The sequence below is a fragment of the Leptodactylus fuscus genome, chromosome 11 (assembly GCF_031893055.1).
Source record: "Leptodactylus fuscus isolate aLepFus1 chromosome 11, aLepFus1.hap2, whole genome shotgun sequence".
In the NCBI taxonomy this organism is placed as follows: Eukaryota; Metazoa; Chordata; class Amphibia; order Anura; family Leptodactylidae; genus Leptodactylus; species Leptodactylus fuscus.
In genome coordinates this window covers 20,497,868-20,513,555 of record NC_134275.1, presented here as the reverse complement: position 1 = coordinate 20,513,555, position 15,688 = coordinate 20,497,868, and the positions used below count along the sequence as shown (strand labels likewise).

Below are 15,688 nucleotides of genomic sequence, written 5' to 3'. Positions count from 1 at the left end.
CCGCTGTTTGGTTAAAATCCAGTTTTCTGCCGGTATGCAAATGAGTTCTCTCACAGCACTGGGGGCGGGCCCCAGCACTAAAACAGCACTGGGGGCGTCCCCAATACTGCAAGATAATTCTCTAGCACCGCCTCCATCTTCTTCAGGAACAGGGTCTTCTCGCGTCTTCTTCCGGGGGTTGGCTTCAAACTTCTAGGCCTCGGGCCTAGGGCAAAGCCGAATGCGCATGCCTGCCGGCCACAAGAGAATGGAGCTTGACGTCTTCCACCAACCAACCACTTCCCACAACAGACGTGGTAATGGGGAGGTGCTCCATTCTAGGGACTAGTGGTGGTTCTAACAGAGTTGGACCCCTACCTTACATTACATTTATCACTTATCCCATGGAAAATTGCTAAATATTATCCAGGAATTGGACATACCCTTGTGGAGGCTGGGGGAGGTGTAACATTAAAAAAAAATCAAATTCACTCTCCCGATGTCCCGTTGTTCGCTTCCGTTGTCTGTTCTGTCCCATCTGTAACCGATAGTCCTGTGCCGCATTTGACTGATGAGGTCATTCAGTGATAATAAAACCGGCGACATATGTGAGTGATGTCACTGCTCCCTCTCCGGTACCGCTGAGGTCACTAAATAGACATAGCATTCACATGGGGTGAAGGACTTTCAGCCATGAGGACATGATAAAGGACACTGGTGGCGGACAAGGGAGTGCTGAAGACAGGTGAGTATGATTTTTTTTAATTTTTTTGTTACATCTCCCTAGGTATGCAATTTGGACAACCCCCTTACCAGCTAGAATACCCCTTTAATCAATCTTAGAAATGTGTCTCCAATTTGTCGATTGGTGTAAAAAAAATGCCTAATAAAATCCACTGCGAGTCGGTGTTATAAAATAAGAAAAAGTCCAGGGGGTTAAATACATTTTTATAGGTACGGCAATTGCTCCTGCTAGTAAAAGAGAGTTATTCCCATAATAACATATTAGGGAATTGCTGATGATGATATTTAAAGTGACTCCCAACCAAGGCCGCACGTTAAATGCAGGTTGTAAAATGAAAGCAGCAACCTAATTTCTATGGGGAACACTTTAACTTTTCCTTCACATGCCTTTTTATATATCTCCACCGGTATACAGGATTTTTATGTATTTCTCTCTTTTTTAGCCGCAATCTTCCAGGATTGTATGCACCGTTGTGTCTAATGTCATCATACTATATCTACAATAGGTCTCTACTTAGTTTTCCTTGCCTTAGTTATCTTATACATCTTTCTTTTAAAGAATACCTTTCGCCTCCAATCCCTTTAATAGGCCCCACTCCATTGATTTAGGTGGAATTGGAATTTTCTCTCTACCCTATACCCTCCCCCCCCCATTCCTAGGCATTCCTAGGCAATCATTGTTGTTCGTTTCAGCCCAGTCCTGACCTCTACTTTCAGGTGGGTGGTCCCTATCTTTCTGTTCTAGCCCAGGACTGCCCACTTGTCCATCTGAAAGCAAGAGTTCTCTAATGTTAGTTGATCACATGATATCTTGATACTGGGACCAACATTGCGTTGTAAACTGTGGCGGAAACATTCAATTGTTCCAATGTTTCTGCAGCACCTCCACAGGAAAAATGAGGTATTACACAATACCTATACAGCAAGATTGTGTTGGATCCTCCAGAGCTAAAGATGCTCTTTGTAGCCCCTCTCCACTCCAATACTTAGATAAGGATCTAGAAGACGGGTCCCCGATTAATTAATTTAAGATTATTTAATAACCTCCTTTATCGCCCTTTGTTACCTGGTATGAAAATCTCTATGATATCCATCATCTGACAGCCGCTGTCTCCAAGCATGTTGGTCTTTTTTCTATCCAAATCCATTCAGACTTTGCAAAGATATGAGCCCCTTTAGTGTATGATGCAAATTAGGGTGTATTAGTCAAGTGGGTGGTAACACGGTATGACATACAGCACAGAGAGACCCCATCCCCAAAGGAACCAGTTGGCAAGATGACGGACAGCACAACAAAATCCTGATGGACTCGGTTTCAGCCATTGGCTCTGTCAGGCCCCGTTGGTGTCTGTCATGTAACATTTCTGCCCACAGCTTCCTTTCCATCCTTATGATAGAACATACAGATATGTGGGTGTAACTTATGTTATTTTTGTTTTTGGACAGATGACATTTTTATATCTTACAATAATTTCGGTTGCAGTATTAATGAACTTTCCATGTACTGACTTCCAGGTGAACATTGGTTATATACACAGCAGACTGTGTGCAGAGTTTCAGTGTACAGTATGGGGGAATAATAGAATGAGCCTGTATTAAGACAAGAGGGGGATTTCTGATGATCTTAGACTCTGTTTCTTTGAAGTGGGTGTAAAAATTAGCCAAGCAGCTCCAACAAAGAAAACATAAAGTAAGGACGTCTTACGTATATGTAAAGACATCCACATCATTTTTAAGAGCACAGCTGTGCACCCGCTATAATCTGCTTTATCTATGAGTAAAGACATAGAAATATCCCTTTAGTTGCCACTTGGCCAACCATGCATATGGAAGTGCCAGATTATCAGCATGGCTACAGCTCGAGAGAAAAGCCATAAATTCTAGTTGCATTACACAGCTGTGAGACTCAGCCGGCCAAAAACCAATCATTTGCATTATATTTTAGAGTTCTCATTTAAGATGCAGATCAGGGGTCATCCAGAATTGACATTCCCAGACCTTGAAGCTCCTAATGCAAATCTATGTAACAAATGAAAAGATTGCTGCATTATGATGTGCACGGGAGCTGCGGCACGACTTGAAATGTTTCTTCCTCGGCGCGCTGGTTGTCTTCTGTCTGAAATCAGTTGGAGGGCACTTAAGGAATTAAACATTGCTTTCTTCTTATTTCCCCTGTCTACTTTTATATCCTTCATTCTTCTGGTGCCTAATAAATATGAATACTAATAGGTCGGGCATACTAACTTATTTGCTGTTGGCTTGCTTCAATGTCATCGATTTAATAGCCGAGATAAACCGCCTTTACCGATTTTCTCATATTTCCCACATTTTATACTCGCTATATCAATGACCTGCTAGGAATATTGATATTTATATACAAATCTCATCCTCGGTACGACCACTCCAAACTTAATTACCCGTTATCCACTTTAATATATGATCATAGGCTTGCTCGGCTTCTTTGATGTTATGCTTTTAAGAATGCGAGTGGGTAATTTTATCCCTCCACACTTCCCTTTATGAGTCTAAATGTTCAATAAAGTTTCGTATTGTAATGTTTTCGGCGGTGCGCACGTTATTTGACTTCAAGTGTCCTCATAATTGAGTGGTGATAGCTCCCCTGAATACGTTAATTACTTGTATTATGTTACATTTAGTCTGATGCATACTATCATAATACCGAGACTGTTTATGCAAAAGGATGGATCCGTCTTTCGGAAGATTTTTTTTTTTTGTTCCCTTCAGAAGAGAATTTCTGATCGTAAATGTCGCGAATTTGCAGCCAAAACCTTTGATTATCTTTATGACATGGTAGACCTGATTTACAGTCTAGTATTATAGTTAATGGTGCAAAAATGTTATAAAATAGGTAGCTAGAAGGATAGGTAGAGTTTGCAGCATCTGCTACATGCATGGAGACAGGCTTCATAAGCTTCTATCTCTGTGCGGGTGTTAGATGCACAACATGTGCAAAAATAAACAGATTTAAAGGGGATTTTACAGGATAGATGGGATCTGTAGAGGAGCGCATGCAGTTGCACGGTATTGATTCTTGTCTGTTGTCTTAGGTTGATTCTTGTCTTAGTCTCAGGTTGATTCTTGTCTGTTGTCTCAGGTTGATTCTTGTCTGTTGTCTCAGGTTGTGCAGGAGATGCCTGGTTTTAGGAAGGCTCAAACAACGGCAAAGGTTGGGCAGTGGTTGCTTGGGGGAAGCTAGTGCAGGCGCATTGGTACCAATGGCTTCGATGGGAATGCAGGTGACTGAGAATGCTGTCAAAACTTTGCATGCACTTATATCTCAGGCACATATGTAAAAGACTACAGATGTGGTCTTGCCACAAGAGGACATACACGTGCATCCCCTGCTGCCTTTTAAAGAAACCTACCGAAGGGTCCTTTTATGCAATTGGTAAGAGTTCATTAGCTGTTAGACAAACCTCTCACTATGGACTCAAAAACATTTTGCGCAGTTTTCAGCCAGACTTTGAAAGGGGGAGCATTATTGGACTGAGAGAACTGAGAGAAGTAGGATCATTATTTTGACAAATTGCCTAATATCTAGGCCAGTCCTGGGCATTGTATGGCCCATAGGTCACATCCGACCCTCTAACTTTCTCTGATCGGCCTGCGTAGGGTAAAGGCTATATGGTAGGGTAAAGATAGATGCTAAATCCTAGTGGGCTAAAGGACCATTGATGACGTCATAACCATGTGATCAGATTAGATTAGTGAGAGCAGATGCCGGGGGTACACTAAACTGGGGAAAGATGAAGGGGGACATTAAATTGATGGAAGATGAAGGAAGACTTTAAAATGAGAACAGATGCAGGGGGGACATTAAACTGGGGACAGATCGAGGAGTGGACATTAAACTGGGGGTGGGGGCAGATGGAGGGTGACATTAAACTTGAAGCAACTGGATGGAGGAGGACATTAAACTGTGGGGGGTAGCTGGACGGGAACATGTCTGCCTCTAGCTGCCCCCAGTTTAATGTCTCACTCCAACTACCCCACTGTTTAATGTCACCCTCCAACTGCCCCATAGTTTAATGTCCCTCTCCAGCTCCCCCAGTTTAATATCCACCTCTAGTTTCCACCAGTTTAAACTGGGGCACAAGGAGAGGGACTTAATACTGTAAGGCAATTGGAGGAGAACATTATAATGTGGAGCCATATAATGTTAGGGTGGCTGTAGAAGCACATGAAAAAATAGATGAGATTGGGTGGTGTCAACGTAGAGGTGTGTGGAGCTAAATTTGCCGCAGCACGCATAGCCCTCTAGAACCATTTCAATTTCTAGTGTGGCCCTATGGGAAAATTAATTGCCCACCCCTGATCTAAGCCATTCTGTCCTATCTGGTAAGAGGTGTTGGAAGGAGTGGTTATAGGAGGGCACGGGCACACAGCAAACAGATAGACTACCAGCAGAGTGGATTGTTTGATCTGCTGAAAAGCATGAGCAGCTCTCATAGTTTCCTTATCAATCAGCCATACAATGGTGGCATCTTCATTACACGCACTGGTCTGCTCAGACCATTTCCAGGCACTTGGCAGAAGGAAATTTAGTATAATGGCACCTATTGCTTGTCCTACCATTGACAGCCAGGCACTGTCGAATTCAATTGCAGTGGTGTCATGAACGAGAACTCTAAATTGCTACGGATTAGCATTTTTAGCAACCCAATGTTTGGGGTTTGTGTTTGGTGTCCTCTACGTGATTAGTTTAATACTGCCTTTGCTACGGAGGAACATACTAAATGCTGGTGCGATGAGCTGGGATCCATTGCATACAACAGTCACCCATAGTAGTTCAGCGATAAGTGAAGGGCTTCCTGTGGCCATGTGTTGCCTCTCATTGCATTTGACATTTTTCAGAAAGATGATGCTCACCCAAGCAAAGCTCAGGCTTCCCAGGAATATCTCTGCCAGATTGCATCACTTCCTTGGCCTACAAAGTCATCAGATATATTTCTAATCAAGCATTACCAGAATTTGTTTTTTCTTCATCTCCCAAGAAAGAGTTAATTAAATTTATTCAATTAGTTATAGGCACCCCAAAATGGTGTCATTGAAAAATTCATCTCATCCTGAAAATAGAATCTCTTGTGGGTGTAGTTTCCAAAAGAGGTCACTTCTTGGTACTTTCCACTACATTGCGTCACAAATTGTGAGGTGCATTCTCTTCTTTAAACACTTATGAAAACTAAAAATTAGGGGCAAAATTTTATCGCAAACAATGTAATTTGTCATCTTCATGGCCTGGTATTTATAGATTCCTTGAAGGGTAGAGTCAAAAATTTATTGGAAAATTTTAATTTTCATGTACATATGTTAATAAATCCTGTGGTACACGTGAGGGGACAAAATGTTCACTATACCAATAATAAATTTCTTGAGGGGTGTAATTTTTAAAAGGGGTTATTTAATAGGGTCCACTGTATGGGTTTCCCAGGGGCTCAGCAAAGAACAGCAAGGCTATGGAGCTCTCTGCCCCAGGAAGTGGTGATGGTGGACTCATTGAACAAGTTCAAAGAGGGACTGGAGGCCTTTCTTGAAGAGAACAATATTACGGGTTATGGATTCTAGATTTTAAGGACACGTTGATCCGGGGTTTTTATACTGACTGCCAGATTGGAGTAGGGAAGGAATTTTTTCCCCTGAAATAGGGCAATTGGAAAAAGCCTTCCTCTGGATCAACACTGTAGGGGACTGTAGGGTTATAGGTTGGACTTGACGGACTGATGTCCTCATCTACTATGTAACTACGTAAATGAGAAATAACGTCTAAAAACTATTCCCAACTATTTGCCCTTCAAAATCCCAGTAGTGTTCCTTCTCTTCTACGCGCCGCCATGTCCCCAAACAGCAGTTTACATAAACATGTGGGGTATTTCCATAAACAGATAAAATACCATCATTTCTCCTTTAACCCCTTGTGAATGGGTATATTTTAGGGCTAAATTAACATATTATTCAAAAAGTTAAATTTTGGCTACACAAAGCCAAAAGCCCCATCCGCGGTGGCCAATGCCTACTTAGTTATGAAGGGCATGACTCAGTTTTACCCACATAATTTACAACCTTTTGGTGTTGCCAATGGACTGACAACCAACTATAGGTCTGTAGTTAGAAACTGTGGGGCAGATGGAGGTACAGTATCTATAAATGGAGTTTGGAGTTGAATGTCGTCATGCCATCAATGAATATTCTTAGCAGCATCCGCAGTATTAGCAAATTATAGATTTTTTGGCTTATGTTTTTTTTTTTTGTATCAAAATCCAAAAGTTAAGTTTCACAACGCACAATTGCAGAGGTACAATACGAGATCAGGGACAGTCCAGGCACATTGAGAGCATCTGCACTTAGGCCCTGCGGTCATAATTAGAATAAGTATATAAGATTAGGGTGAAGGAGTGTTCCATTACATTTAATGGTTCTCTACATCTCTTTTCCTTTAGGCCTGTCAGAATTTACACTGCTCTCTGGTCTTTTCTGTGCCGAGAACCATTTTAATTAGTCAGTTCTCAGAAAGCTAGCATGTCTTTATCAAGACGCGGTACCCATAGTGGCATGTCTCGATAAAGACATGTCAGCCGTCTCCGAACTTTGATTAATTAAAGTCGTCTTCAGTATCAGCAGACTGTAGTGCCGCATATTTCCTTTCAATAATTATCTCTGCCGCACAGATAAAGAGTTTTCGGTGACTTTCAGGACATCACTGTTTGGTCTTCCTTGTACTGACTTTTGGATAGAACGGTTTTATTTCTAGCCGTTGATTCTCGAGATACCTTTCGTAAAATACTGCAACGTGACAACTAGTTTTTTAGTTCTATACCCTTCTGTGCCAGAACCCATCACCAGGTAACACGGGAAGACGCAGGAGACACAGCCGTAAGGTGTATAAGCCAATGAAAAAAGAAAAGCCTTAGAATTGTTAAAATGAGAATTTATCATTAAAACTCAATTTTTTCTCCCCAACACGTAGGAATAGCCTTAAGAAAGGCAATTCTTCTCCTACCTTTAGATGTCTTCGTTCGGTATATAATCTGGTTTTCGTCAGTATGCAAAACAGCACCAGGGGCGTCCCCAATGCTGCGAGAGAACTCTCCAGCGCCGCCTCCATCTTCTTCAGGAAGGTCCTCTTCATGCGTCTTCCTCCGTCGCTGGCTTCAAACTTCTAGGCCTCGGTCCCAGCCGACTGCACATACCCGCCGGCAGTTTAGCATTTTTTGCAAATATAAATAATCAAACTTTTTGCAGAGTTTTACAGATTTTCTCTAACCATCTTAGAGGAGACAGTCTGTTGTCTTGATCTTTAGCCGGTGGATACGACCATGAATGCAGGAACTTGTCAGAAACCCAGATTTCAAACTGACCTGGAAACACTGGGGCAGATTTACTGCTGCCATATAATATAGCTGATGCTTAGGGCTCGTTCACACGTGAGCATAGGGGAGGTTTTTGACAGCGGATTTCGCGTCAAAAACCTCCCCTTACAATGGTGGTCTATGCAGACCGCCAGGCTTCTTTTTTCCGCTAGTGGCGGGCTGCTGCTAGCGGAGAAAAAAAACCAAATGCCCTTTCTTCAGGCGGAAGCCGCACGGGTTGAGCCGCGCGGCTTCCGCCCCCGGCAGCACCCTCCTATGTCGGCTCATTCATTTGAGCCGACAGCGGAGGGGAAAGCCGCGACCGCGATGGTCGCGGCAGGCGGGTTTTGACTCGCCGCGTCTCTCTTGGTGTCAAAACCCGCGCGGGCAGTTCACGTGTGAACTAGCCCTTAAAGGGGTTGTCCAGGCCCTGAAGATTTTTTTTTAATGCTGATGATCTATCCACAGATCAGTCGGCGTTTGACACCAAAGGCCTGAACCAATCAGCGTTTGACACCAAAGCCCTGAACCAATCGGCTGATGTGGCCGACAGAAGCAAAGTATATGGACTGGAAGCAGTCCTATTCAAGTTCAATTCCAGGTGCCACCACTACACTGTACAGACCTCTACGCTTTAGTGATGGTGCCTTGAATTGCAGCAGCACACCCATTACCTTGAATAGGAGCATTGCTGCTTCCAGTCTGTGTACTTAGTTTAAAGCTTCTGAAATGTAGCGCGGTACGCAATGTGAACAAGCTGCAACAACACCCGGCCAGTTAACCTCACTGGACAGGTGCACAGCACAGCTGAAACAGCAAGGCTGCCAAGGGTTAACCATCACCCCAGGTCAGCAACAAAACATGCTCCTGCAGCAGCTAGGAGTACACAGGAAGTTTGACAGTATGAAGAGGCTAACTCAGAGACCACACCTGCTGTCAAAGCCTCAGGCTGGAACAGAGCCCACCGCTTCTAGCCATGTGTAGGGCTGACAGTTCAGGATTTATAGGTACTAAATACAGAGCAGATAGAGGCTAAAGAAACCCCACACAGAGGCCTAGTCTGAACACCTGCCTGGATACTGGAGCCTAGCCCTGAACTACTGTCGTTAGCAAACTTCAGTCAAAGTGTGAGTGCCGGGCGGGCGTCGGCTCACACTATTTAAAGGGAAGTCCCCGCCCAATAGGGGTGGTAGCCATGACCTCACCGCTCATGCTCAATAGGGAAGAAATGGCACCTAGCTTGTGAGCGGCTCCCAAAAGTCTGGGCATGCTCAGTAGGCCACAAGCTGGACTTACACTCCAGACACCTCACTACCCAAGGCTGAGGGCCAGAGTTAGATTGACCTGCAGGTGGCGCAGTGCGCTGAGAGAGAACCCTGCGGGACTCAAACCTAACAGCATGCCTGGAAACCCGACTTCTTCTCTTTGACTGCCGGTGATTGCGCATTAGGCTCTATTTCGCAGGCAGAGAAGACAGAAGTGACGTCTCGTTCCCAGGAGAATGAAGACAGGTACGTATGATGGGAATGGGGTGGGAATATTGGTGACGTTCCTTTTCTGGAATCAAGGAAAAAGAACGTCACCATAATATCAGAAACTATGCCTGGACTGCCCTGGCGTTCTCTTTAATTATAGACTTTTTTTTTTTTTTTTTATAGCAAGTAAATTAGAAGTTAGGCGGGGGGGGGGGGGGGGTTTAATTTAGGATTTTTTATTTTACCCTGGACAACGCATTTAAAACTGGTGCTGATTATAAAAGGGTTGTGCCACTAAAGACGACCTTGAAGTCTTTGCAAATGACTTTAGTCCAAGGAACATGTCATCACAGTAGAAGGAACAACTCCGACTGCGCAGGGTAGAGCCGTCAGGAAGTGAGAGAAGCCACAGCAGAGACATGGCATGAGACTACACTAGAGGGGAATCTTTTTGGATCCCTAGACTATTCCTTTAGGGTGAAGGTTTTAGTATAATACCTTGTTAGGTTACTGCAGGGTTAATATATAAGCCATAACAACAGTAATGAAGGCTCCGGATTTTTAGCACACTTTGTCTTAGGTACCGTTAAGCATAATCCCTAGGATTGAAGGAACATGTGCAGAAGTGAGCGAGGTATGAGAAATAAGGTAACATTAGGGGTCTCTTGGTACTGTTAATTCTACCTATCTGTGTGTTTCCTAACTGGTTATTAATAGGTTTAATTTGTCTTCAGTCCCTGGTGTTTGCTCAGTTTGAGAAGCTGCTGTTCCTTATCACCGCTTCCCAGATTCTGCCACTCGCAGAGGACACCACAGACATTAGACCAATTACAGCGCCGCTCACAGCTCCTGTAGGCTGTGCTATCCACATATACATGAAAGGAAAAAAATATAGGGAGATATATTAATACATTACTGATAGGTACGTGTTGTTTTTTTTGTTTTTTTATGAAGTGTTTTTTCCTTCTCCGAATGCATCTGAATAAGCAATAGGCCGGTTTCACACAAGCATATTGCAGGCTGTATTACTGATATCAAACTGCCCAGTTTTTCAGTTTCAATTATTTTTATTACGTTTTTCAAGTATAAGAACAGTACAATAGTGACAAAAGTGAAAAAAAACCAAACCAATGGTTGCAACTTAACTTTAACAGGAAGCCGGGGCTCCATGTAGCGCAAACACTGAGATTTAGCCGCCACGTTTTACAGTACCTACAAAGTGGATGTGATTCTGGCACATTGCAGAAAAATATTCGCAGTGGAAAAGCTGCAATTTTTTTAAAAAAAGTTGGGATTTCCACAGTGCTTTTTGGCTGCAGCTCGATACATGAGGCCTTAGCCTTAGACCGGGTTCACAAGGGGGGTAGCTGCGACTTGATGCCAGTGCACTGCACTCCCGATTAGGACCAATAAATGGGCCTAGTCGGGAGGAGAGAATGTCATCAGGCAGAAGAATGAGTATGTTGCTTCTTTTTTCCAGGAGCCGGCTCCTGGAAAAAAGAACTGACCGGCTCCCATTGATTTCAATTGGAGCCATGTTTTTGGTCAGAATTTTGAGGCGAATTCAGTCTCAAAATTCTGACCAAAAAACCATGTGTGAACTCAGCCTTTAGTGTCTGTGTCAATTTTGCTTCCGTGATGAGACTGTCGATTGTGTAGTTCATGGATTCCAAGAAAAGTAATCATTTATCAGGGGCATGCAACCCACAATCATAAACTTACTTAACCACTTCAGGACTTGGCTAATTAATGCGTGGTCCAAGACTATTCTTCTTCGGTCATTGGATCGGTCATACATGGATGGTGCACCCTTGATGGGGCAATCCTTCCCAGTGCACTTCCAAACTGCCCTTTGGAATCCAGATGTTGTGATTTTTTTTGTGATCTCCACCCATTCTCCTACTCATTGATCTCCGCCTCAGGTTCTAGACCAAAAAAAACCCTGTGTGAACCCAGCCATAGACAGATATTTAGTGCAAAGTACTCCATAACTCTGGTGCATTTTGCTTAGTAGATCTCCCCTAAAAGTGCAGAAGGAGCACTGTTAGCTAGCAACCCCCTTTCCTACCTTAGAATACTAAAGTAAGTGGCACTCACCCCTCCACTCTTTTTGGACCAACAAGGACCTCAGTGTGTCAGCTCCATTCTATTGCGGCATATGGTTATGACTATGATGTTACTTAAAGTCCAAAAAAATATTACAACGTTGATCAGATCTTCATTTTTGTTGGGTGAAGGCATAATGAACAACAAAACAATATAAAATTTCACCATTTTTTATTTTTAGTTTTTTTGTTTTGTCAAAAAACAGGTTATTTTATAGCTCATAAAGTGATCTTTGCATTGCCACATTCTGATATAGAGACAAGAGATTTTTTTTCCCCAATGATGTAGCTTGTTTTGTGGGAAAAGCTGTATTTTTTTTCTGGGGCTTGGTTTTTTGGATGTAAGTTTTTGACACAATTTGCAAAAGAATTGCTATGGTTCATTGCTTTCATTACCATATGGTGTTAAAATCAGGTACCCAACTTATACAGGTCCCCTTGTGGTCGTTCAGCAGTGACCACCTGATCACTACTATAAGGGCAAGTTCACACGGGGTTTTTTGATCCGGAACCTGAGGTGGAGGCCGCCTCAAGTTCTGGACCAAAAAACGGGTAGCTGTGACTGAATGCCGATGCACTCCGCTCCGGATTAGGCCCAATGAATGGGCCTAGTCGGGAGTGTCTTCAGGCCAAATCGCAAGGCAAATCGGCCTTTAGAATGAGCATGCCGCTTCTTTTTCCGGGAGCCAGAACAAACAGCTCTCAGAAAAAAAGACCTGAGCGGCTCCCATTGATTTCAATGGGAGCCGTCTTTTTGATCAGGATTTTAAGGCCACACCCCTGTGTGAACTTACCCTAATGGTACTGAGTATTTATACCATGCAGATTCTGATGCCAGATCTCTGCTGCAGTTGCCACATTAACCCATCAAACCCCTTCTCTAACACTGGTCTTTGCAGCGGAAGGATTGCTGTCAATCCCACCCTGGTTCTTGCACAGGTAGACTCCGTTCTCACAGAGTAACACACCGCTCATATAGACACGTATACACGTGTCAGAGCGCGGCGCTTCAAAACAGATTCCATTGATTTCAATGGGTGCCGGCTTATGTGCGTAACACATTGAAATCAATGGGTTACAAAGCCTCCAATTGATTTCAATGAGTAGCTGGCACCCATTGAAATCAATGGGATCTGTTTTGAAGTGCCGCACTCTGACACGTGTCTAAGGCTTAGTTCACACGTAAATTATGTGTGGCTTATTTTGGCACCGGAAAAAAACGCTTCCTACTTAGGAAGCATTTTTTTTTACCTTGGCCCGCTTTTTGTGGAGCGGTTTTTTTTTTGTAAAAAAAACGCTTCCAGCAAGGCTAGGCGGTTTTCCCATGCCTTAAAGAGAACGGGTCACAAAAAATGCACGTTTTGCACTTCCCATTCACTTCTATTGCTTTCTATTGCTAAAGGTCATGTCGCCTAGCGTTAAAGAAAAAAAAAAAAAAAAAAGCTAGCAGTCTACTTAGACTACCATTATATGGAGGCAGATTATGACGTGGATTCCGCTGTCAAAATCTGCCTCCATGTCCCCGTGTGAACTAGCCCTATATGAGCGGCGCGTTACTCCGTGAGAACAGAGCCATACAGTTTCTGAGCCCCTGTGATCACAGTCACACACAAGTAGGTAGGGATTTGTGACCCTAAACTTAAAACAGTTATTCCCATCTGAAAATGTGAGCGCATAAGACTAAGACATGCAGTTAGTTACTAGGAATTGATGGGACCCCAGCACTACTTTATGCGTCCGCATAATCATGCGGCGTATACGATCCAAGCTCCCAATGAAATCAATGAGAGTATACGGCACTCAAAATCTCACACGCCGTATACGTGCCAGGTCACGCGGCACATTACTCCGAGTGAATGGGCCCTATCACTACGCCCCTCAAACAGTGACACTGCCTAACATTTGTATATTAAAAAAAAAAAAAGACAGCTCTAATGATTTTCTATGGCAAAAAAAATTCCAATCATCTGGTCATGCATACTATCTATCTGTGCAGGCTGCATGCGTTAGGGAACATTCACACTGCCGTTATTAGCGTCCATTGTTCTCATACACCATAGGAGTGATGGACACAGAGTCCCCCTCCCTCCGTGTCCGTTCCCAGTGACTCTTAATATAAAGAACATGATGAAAGCTTTATTAACAATCCTGCATGGATTTTTTTAGTCAAAAAAAGTAAAAAAAAAAAAAATGATGGAGGGGGCTCCACCTGCATTGGTCACTTCATGTTGGTTGACAGCCATGGACATTAATAACAGTATTGTGACCCTACCATTACTGAAGTATTCACCCCTCTTCTAAATGTGACATATTACAGCTCTATAAAACCTAGGGATCGTGCACATCACCGTATTTCAGCAATGCTCATCCCCTATGTTGTATACTCAAAAGGTACATAGTAGGTTAGTAATACAGGGATTGCATCCCATATTCCAATTACTGTATTAGGGTCCATTCACACGGAGTAACGGCAGGCGTTTTTTGTGTGTATTTTGTGTGTATTTTTACAGCTGTAAAAAGCAGTCTCCATTGAGTTCTATAGTAAAATGCTGGCGTTTTTTTACGTCCGTAATTTTACATCCGTAATTTTACATCCGTAAAATTACGGACGTAAAAATACAGGCGTATTTTACTATAGAACTCAATGGAGACTGCTTTTTACAGCTGTAAAAATACACACAAAATACACAGAAAAAACGCCTGCCGTTACTCCGTGTGAATGGACCCTTAGTATGCTTTATAGAGAAGGTGGTTCTTAATAAGAAAGGAGTCAGAAACAATTGGAAGGGGGCTAAATGTGCGGCTGGAGCCCACTACTCCAACTCCCTTCAGTACCAGAAAGTAGTTATTGCTACCTTTAAATGATCGCTAAATCCCTTAGGTTAAGTTCACACGGAGTATTTTGGCCGTATCCGCCTCAAAACCCTGCCCAAAAAGACGGCTCCCATTAAAAATAATGGGAGCCGCTCAGGAGTTTTTTTTTCCAGGAGCCGTTTCTTCCCGGAAAAAAGAAGTGAGATGCTCATTCTTCAGGCCATTTCACCTCGCAATTCGGCCTGAAGACACTCCCTCCTCCAGACTAGGCCCATTGATTGGGCCTAATCCAGAGCAGAGTGCGCGGCTGGATGCCAATGCAGTGCACCGGCATTCAGTTGTGACTACCCGGCATTTGGTCCGGAACCTGAGGCAGAGGCAGCTTCAGGTTCTGGACCAAAAATCTCTGTGGACTTACCCTAAAGGCTGAGTTCACACAGTTTTTTGGGCAGGAAAAATCGGCTTCAGGAAAATTCATGAGGCGTTTTTTTTTACGCGTTTCCCCCTGAAAAAAAAAAAAAAAATCAATGCAAGTCAATGGGAGGCGGAAAATCTGCCTGGCGTTTTTTGAGGCTGCTTTTGCTAGCGGTTTTTCCGCCTCCCATTGACTTGTATTGATTTCCTGAGGCGGAATCTGCCTGAAGAATGGACAAAACTGCTAGCAGGAAAAAAAAATAAAAAATTACATAGGACTGTATGGTGAGGCGTTTTTTGCTCAGGATTTTGAGGCAGATTCCTGACCAAAAAACTTGTGTGAACTCAACCTAAAGGAAAGAAACACTACGTACTGAGAGAAAGTGCCCTTTCCTACTGCAAACAGACCAGCGGGGAGAGGCTCCTGCTGCAGCCAGTGGTCTCACAGCCAGATACAGGAATGCGAGGGAACATGGCTAAGATGTTAGGGGCACAAAGATTTCTAAACATATATCTCTAAGTTGTAATTCTAAAAGAAGAAAATGAGAATGGTCAGTTAGTATTAAGGGGATATTTCCGTGTTTTTAGAACCTCGCTATGTCTAGTGTTCCTTTAATGTCACGAATGCCTCTCATGGGCATGTCAGGAAACATAAAGCAACCCAACCTGAAATATAGAAAAAACCAAGCACAAGAAGGTTTTCACGACTCCGATGGCAGTATCACGTTTTTACATACATAGTCATCATACAGAGTAACATTGATAGATTAGAGCGCTGCTGCTAGTTCTA

At 43.2% G+C, this 15,688-nt stretch overlaps 1 protein-coding gene across 1 annotated transcript in view; it reads left to right on the top strand.

The window, feature by feature from the left end:
• The window catches only part of ASTN2 (astrotactin 2), a 481,865-nt gene that overhangs the window by 365,008 nt on the left and 101,169 nt on the right, over nucleotides 1-15,688 (top strand). The gene's annotated exons all lie outside the window — the stretch shown is intronic.